Source organism: Aquarana catesbeiana, linkage group LG05 (assembly GCF_042186555.1).
Source record: "Aquarana catesbeiana isolate 2022-GZ linkage group LG05, ASM4218655v1, whole genome shotgun sequence".
NCBI classification, from domain to species: Eukaryota; Metazoa; Chordata; class Amphibia; order Anura; family Ranidae; genus Aquarana; species Aquarana catesbeiana.
The window spans coordinates 217036573-217044337 of NC_133328.1; positions in this window are offsets into that span (position 1 = coordinate 217036573).

The window sequence follows — 7765 nt, forward strand, 5'->3', positions numbered from 1 at the left end:
AGGGATCGTTTGTAAGATATATAATATTTTGGGAAGTATGTCCATTTTTATAATATTTATTCTACCCATCCATGAGAAAGTACCTTTTTCATATTGGTGGAGTGTTTTCGTTATTTTTTGCACCATCGGGACATAATTATATTCCTCCAATTTCTTCAAATCCGTAGGGATGTAGGTACCAAGATTATTAATAGCGTTTTCCTGCCATCTGAAGGAAAAATCTTTTTTAAGCAGTTCTACCATGGTTCTTGACATATTAATGTTCAGAGCCTCAGATTTATTAAAATTCACTTTGAAATTACTCAGGGTACCGAATCGATTAAGTTCAGCTATCAAATTTGGTAGAGTTATTAGAGGGTTTGCAACATATAGCAAGATATCATCTGCATAAACAGACATCTTATATTCCATGTCCCCTACCTTTACACCTTGTATATCTTTGTTTGCCCGAATCGCATTTAACAAATGCTCCATGACGAGTATATATAATATCGGGGATAAAGGACAACCTTGTCTAGTTCCATTCGCTATATATACTTCCCCTGACAAACCGCCATTCGCCCGGATCTTAGCAGTTGGGTGTTGGTATAAGGCCATTATTTTATCTATCATTACGGATCCTAGTCCCCATTGTATGAGTGTCTCATTAAGGAAGCTCCATCCCACCCTGTCAAACGCTTTTTCGGCATCTATTGCAAGCAGGCAGGATGGGATGGAGCCCTTCTGTGCATATTCCATTAAGGTAAGAGTTTTCAAGGTATTGTCTCTAGCCTCTCTTCCTTTTACAAATCCCACCTGGTCCAGGTGTATATAGTCCGGTATTATAGAGGTGAGTCTATTAGCAATAACTTTGGAATATAATCTAAGATCCAGATTCGTTAAAGATATTGGTCTATAATTCCCGCATAAGGTATGATCCCTATCCACTTTTGGTACAAGAGTAATATAAGCCTGCATACTTTGTGATCCAAAAGGTGTTGTTGTGGATACCGCATTAAAGGTCCGTTTAATTATAGGCATAAGCTCCGCTTTAAATATTTTATAAAACCGTGGGGTAAAACCATCCGGGCCTGGGCTTTTCCCGGGTATTAGTGAGTCTATTACCCTTTGTATTTCTTCTATAGAAAATTCTCGCTCTAACTGTCCTGCCTCTATAGATGATAAGGCCGGGATTGCAGTTTCCTTTATATATTGATGTATATTTTTCTGATACTCTTCTGGGTTATTATTAGCTTTATAGTTAGGTATGTTATATAGTTTCGTATAGAATGCCTGGAACTCATTCAAGATCCCTTTAGGGTCATATCTCACTTCTCCAGATTCTGTCTTAATCTTAACAATTGGTGATGTTTTAACTCTATTTTTTAAGGCCCTTGCCAACAATTTACCTGGTTTATTACCCTGTTGATAATATAGGGACCGATTATTGTCCCTAATATATAGCGTCCTTTCGTTCATCAATGTTTGTAATTCTGCCTTTAAACTCGTTACTTCTATTAAGGTTTCCCCTGTTAAATTTTGTTTGTGCTGAGCTTCTGCAAGCAATATTTCTTTGAATAGATGCGTTATTCTATTATTTTTCATTTTTTTCAATCTAGCCCCATGCTTTATAAATAGACCTCGAATCACACATTTTAATGCTTCCCATTGTATTGGCAGGGCTGTATTATCTCCACTATGATCCTTTGAAAAGTTCGTTATCGCTTTTCTTATTTCCTTTACACATGCCTCGTCATATAACAAGTTATCATTAAGTCTCCAGTTTCCCCTATTATTCTCGCCCATATGTATGTCTACTTTAACAAAAACGGGCGCATGGTCGGACCATATTGTACTACCAATCTCGGCGGCTATAATAGCGTTTACCCCTCTCAGATTTATTAAAAAAAAGTCTAGTCGATGGTATGATCTATGAACTTTAGAATAAAATGTTAAATTTTTCTCTGATGGGTGTAAAAGACGCCAGATGTCCACCAGCTGACCTTTTGCCAACATATCTTTAAATTTCTTCTTGTCCTTACTAATCTGTACTGTCGACGGAGCTGTAGTGTCAAAATTTTTGTCCATGACAAAATTAAAGTCCCCCCCAATTATTATTATACCTTCCGCCTTTTCCATTAGTTGCCCAATCAATTGTAGTCCTACTTTAATCTGGTTTTGATTGGGTAAGTATAGATTGATAAAGGTATATTTTTTACCATATATATTAAGCTTAAGTAATATTGCTCTTCCATCTCTATTGCGCCATTCTTCCAATACTAGACAGGGAATTGTTCTATGGATTGCGATAGACACCCCCCTTGATTTAGAGTACCCATAAGAATCATGGAACCATGTTGTATAGTATTTATTTTGCAGGTTAGGAATGTGGTTCGTCCGGAAATGCGTCTCCTGGAAAAAGACAATCCCCACCTTCTGTTTATGAAGTGAGTATAAAACCTGAGATCTCTTTGATGCCGAGTTAAGAGCCCTAATATTATATGAACATATGTTCATTACTATTTAAGGCTTGGTAACTGAGAGATGTAGAAAGGGGAGAGAGAGAAGAAAAAAAAAAACCCCAAAGAGGGGAAGAAAAAAAAAAAAAAAATCAATACAACCCACTCACACACACCCCCCGAATCGTACCCTAATGACTATAAAACAGTCTATCTTACTTTTATGTAAGTTCCCTCAACTAGGGAGATCAGAGTCTGACGTCCCCTTACTGCCATCCAGTCGGTGGCAACACGCTGCTTTTAAACTATTGTAATCTTATTAATATTACTTTGTTTCTTTATATTACACAACAACCCACTGGTTATTAGGGAGCCAGGGGAAAACAACCTATCATATGGGAAATACGTGTCCTAAATCGTCCCTCCCCCTCCCCCCCCAAAATATGGAGCGAGGGGAGGGTAGGGCGAGGAAGAGGAAGGGCACGAGAGCAAAAAAGAGCACGAGGGGATGAGGGAAAAAAAAAAAAAAAAACATCCCCTCAGATCCCTCATACAAAACCCTACCTTCCATGCTTATCTTAACAATATTTATAAAATACTATTATTTGACCATAATAAATTACCCTGAGACCCGTCTTGTACATAACCTTAGAGCCCCCCATAATAAAAAAAACAAAAAACAAAAGGGGGGGGTATCCTCCCCCTTCCTATATCTTAAATACAACATTTGATGCAGTGACTCAGTGATCAGAATACAACAAATATATATACCCTATATAATCAAATATTACCATGTTAATAAAAGCTGTGCAATAGTTTATACAAGACATCCTATTAGTGTCTTGTAGATGTACATATATACCCATATCCATAAAAAGAAAGAAAAAAAAAAACAAAAACAAAAACAAAAAAAACAAAGGGGGGGGGGGTTTGGAAGGGAAAAAATATCCTCCCCCTCCCTGTATCCTACATACAGCATTCAGTGCAGTGTCTATCCAAAAATAACAATTATCTATGAAATATATTATCAACTACAACCGAATTAATAGAAAATGTGCAAAAGTCAACACAAGACACCATATTAGTATCCGGTAGATGTGCATATATACCATATCCGTGTAAAAAGAAAACAACTACAAAAAAAAAAAAGGGGGGGAGTTTGGGAGGAGAGAAAAAAAAATATCCTCCCCCTCTTTATATCCTACATACAATATTTAGTGCAGTGTCTAACAAGCTGCAAAAAAAAACAAAAAATATATAATCATATACTACCATATTAAAAAAAAAGTGCCATAATCAACACAAGACACCGTATTAGTATCCTGTAAATGTGCATATACTCCAATATCCATGAAAGAAAAAAAAAAAAAAAAAAAAAAAATTTTTATCTTCCCCCAACAATTATCTATGAAATATATGATCAACTACAACCAAATTAATAGAAAATGTGCAAAAGTCAACACAGGACTCCATATTAGTGTCCTGTAGATGTGCATATATACCATATCCGTGTAAAAAGGAAACAACAAAACAAAAAAAAAAAAAAAAAAGGGGGGGGGAGTTTGAGAGAGAAAAAAAAAATATCCTCCCCCTCCTTATATCCTACATACAACATTTAGTGCAGCGTCTATCAAGCTGCAACAAATATCAAAAAATATATAATCATATACTACCATATTAAAAAAAAGAGTGCCATAATCAACACAAGACACCGTATTAGTATCTTGTAAATGTGCATATACTCCAATATCCGTGAAAAAAAATAAAAATAAAAATAAAATTTATCTTCCCCCTCCCTATATCCTACATACAACATTTAGTGCCGTGTCTATCAAAATATAACAAATATCAATAAGATATATAATCGACAGTTACCATATTAAAAAAAAAAAAAAAAAAAAAGTGCAATAATCATTATAAGACACCATATTAGTATCCCATAACTGTGCATAAATGCCAATATCTGTGAAAAAAGAAAAAAAAAAAAAAAGGGGGGGGAGGGGGAGTTTAGGAGGGAAAAAATATCCTCCCCCTCCCTATATCCTACATACATCATACAGTGCAGTGTCAATTCAAATATAAAACATATATTCAAATACTACCACATTAATAGAAATGTGCAAAAGTCAACACAAGACAACTTATTAGTATCCTGTAGATGTACATATATACCATATCCGCAAAAAAAAAAAAAAAAAAAAAAACAACCCCCCCATCCCCTACTCCCATCTATCGCTAATATTACCACAGAATTATCTGGGCATTTTTATATATGGAGTTGGCCAGTCCGGTAATTCTATTTCTGGTAGATTAAGCACTGATACAAACTGTGGTAGGTCCTCAAGCTCCCTAAATACTGCAGTACGTCCCTCTTTTTGTGCTTGTAGTTGGAATGGAAATTTCCATCTATACTGTAAGTTACTCCTCCTTAGCTGCTCCACTAGAGGTTTTAGCGCTCTTCTACGGTCCAGTGTAAATTTGGATAGGTCTTGAAAAAGTTGTAATGGGACGCCCTCATACTGGATAGTGTTGTTTTGGCGTGCGGCGTGCATAATCCTATCTTTTATGTGAGCAAAATGCATCTTACAAATAATGTCCCGTGGCTTGCTAGGATCCACTCTTCTTATTCCCGCTGTTCTATGGGCCCGATCAATTATTATGTCCTTTAGTTCTGTCCCCCGAACTAGCTCCTGAAAGATCCTTTGTAGTGTAGTTATTAACTCTTTAGCCCCCACATCCTCCTTTAGTCCTCTGATTCTAATATTAGATCTCCTACTTCTGTTTTCTTGCTCATCCAAGCTGTTTATTAATTGATTTATTTGTTTTCCTTGTTTTAGAACATTTTCCTTTAAATTTTTTGATTCTTGTACTACTTTCGAGACTTTATTGTCTAGTCTATCTGTTTTTTCTTGTGTAGTTTTGATGGCCTCTTTAAGCTTCTGCAACTCAACTTTATAAGAATTTTCCAGTCTGTATATGTATTGGTCCATATCCTCCCTAGTTGGAAGTGATTGTATATATTTTCTCATATCCCAGTTTTCTTTTTCCATTTCTTTTGGATCACTAGCTGAGCCAGTTGTATCTAATAATGAACTACTTCTAGGGTGTTGCAGATGTATTTCCCCTGATGATCTAGAAGTAACCGATGTTTCCGCTATATTTGAAATATCTTGTGGCGTGTGTGTGGCTTGTATTACTCGAGGATATTGTAATTGTAGTTGTTGGAATATCTCTTTGATATCTGACGTCTGTGTAGTTTGTGTCCCAGTGGGGTTTTTACTTTTGCTTTCCTCTTTATCCTTCTTACTTTTCTGAAGTTGTGGTGTTTTATTTCCCTTTTTGGGCACCATATTAAGAGATTCTTATTCTATTGTTTTAATCCACTACTTTACTTTTTACCTTGCCCTCTCCTTCCTTCCTATGGAATACTTTATATATCCATAGAGTTGCGATCCCACATATGACCTTTAATATATGCTATACCAGATTATAAACCAACAGTTTTTCTTTTCCTCCGTTTTACCTACTAATCTTTTACGTAGAGATCAGAAGGACCAGTAGCTCTTATAACTATAGTGACCTTTATATTAGTACGTGTTTTTTATCTTCCTTTGACCACCATATTCCCATCCAACAAATCAGGCGTTCAAGTCCATGAAACAGCTAGTATACTTTTGCGAGCAGATTAATATTTTGCTTACACCAGTCACCTTATATAGAGGTTTAAGGATCCTATTCTATGCACCATCTTATATTTACTTTACATTTCCATCCACAAACTGGCACCTTCATTTATCTTACCAGTACCAGGTCATGATTAACTTGCCCAGAGAGGATTTCTTAAACCATGCAGTAAGAAGGGGAGATCTCCAGGTCCTCCTGAACACTGCCGAACCCTGCCGGTCTGAGCCTCCAGACTGTCCCGCGCCGCGCGCTCCCGCCAGCGAGGTGTCTCCGCCGTCTCTGCCGTCTGTATGTGCAGACACGCCAGGCACTCGTCCGGCTTCGCGCACTCACGTGGTCTCGTTCACGCTCTCTCCTCCGGCACTCCACAGGTATGGCTTCTCCCGGGTACTTACGATGGCTCATAATCACTCTAGCCTTTTGTTGTGCATACAAATGTTCTGCGATATAGCATAGCTGTCTGTGTATTTGAGTCAAACCGCCTGAAGCCTCTCACACTTCAGCGTCTCCAAGCTCTAGAGCATGTCAGCGTGTCAGCCACCCCACTTCACTAAGCGGCCATCTTGGGCGTCAGCTCCTCCTCCTGCCTTATTGATTTTTTTAATTACATTTTTACTGAAGAACTAATATCTTCCATCATGGCCCAGTGCAACCTCTAAGCACAACAGTTCAAAACAAGCAACCCTAGTTCAAGTTACGACCATCCCACTGAGTGGAAAGAACTTACCGTGGAGGAATTTAAAACATTTTTAGGTCTAACCTTCAATATGGGACTCACAAATTTGTTTTTATTATACTACTACTGGTCCACCAACCCCATCCACCACATGCCAATCTTCTCATCCCTTATGCCAAGATCAAGATTCCTAATGATTATGCGGTTTCTCCATTACAATGACAACACCCAGTGCCCTCCCCATGCTTGGGGAGGGCACTGCTTATGACAAAGCTGACCCAGCTTATGACAAATTATTTAAAATTCGACCACTTCTAAATTTTTTCTCTGAGAAATTCCCCCAGATATTTACCCCCGACCAAAATATCTCCGCGGATGAGTCACTTGTCAAATTCACAGGCAGGCTGGGCTTCAAGCAGTTTATCTCTAGCAAAAGGGCCCGATATGGGGTTAAGCTCCTCTACAAACTATGTGACCGAGCCATGGGGTACATCTACAGCTTCCTGGTGTACAAAGGGAAAGATACCCAGCTGCATCCCCCTGAATGCCCAGAGTACATTGGAGCCAGCGGAAAAGTTGTTTGGGAGCTTGTCTATTCACTCCTTGAAAAGGATTACCATCTATATGTGGATAATCCCTACATGAGCTTGTCCCTCTTCTGCAATCTTCATCGGAGGAAGACTCCAACATGCGTTACAGTGAGATGCAATAGGAAGGGCTTCCTGCAAAGGCTCGTTAATGAAAGGCTACGATGAGGAGAGACAGGACGTCTTTGAGGAACGATGAGATATTGGCTGTCAGGTGGAGGGACAGACGAAACGTCTACATCAGGGGTCTCAAACTGGCGGCCCTCCAGCTGTTGCAAAACTACAAGTCCCATCCAAGGTTGCCAACTGTCAGTAAATTCAAGGACAGTTTACAAAATCGATGATTTTTCTGTCCGTGAATGTCCATTAGGGACATGCAG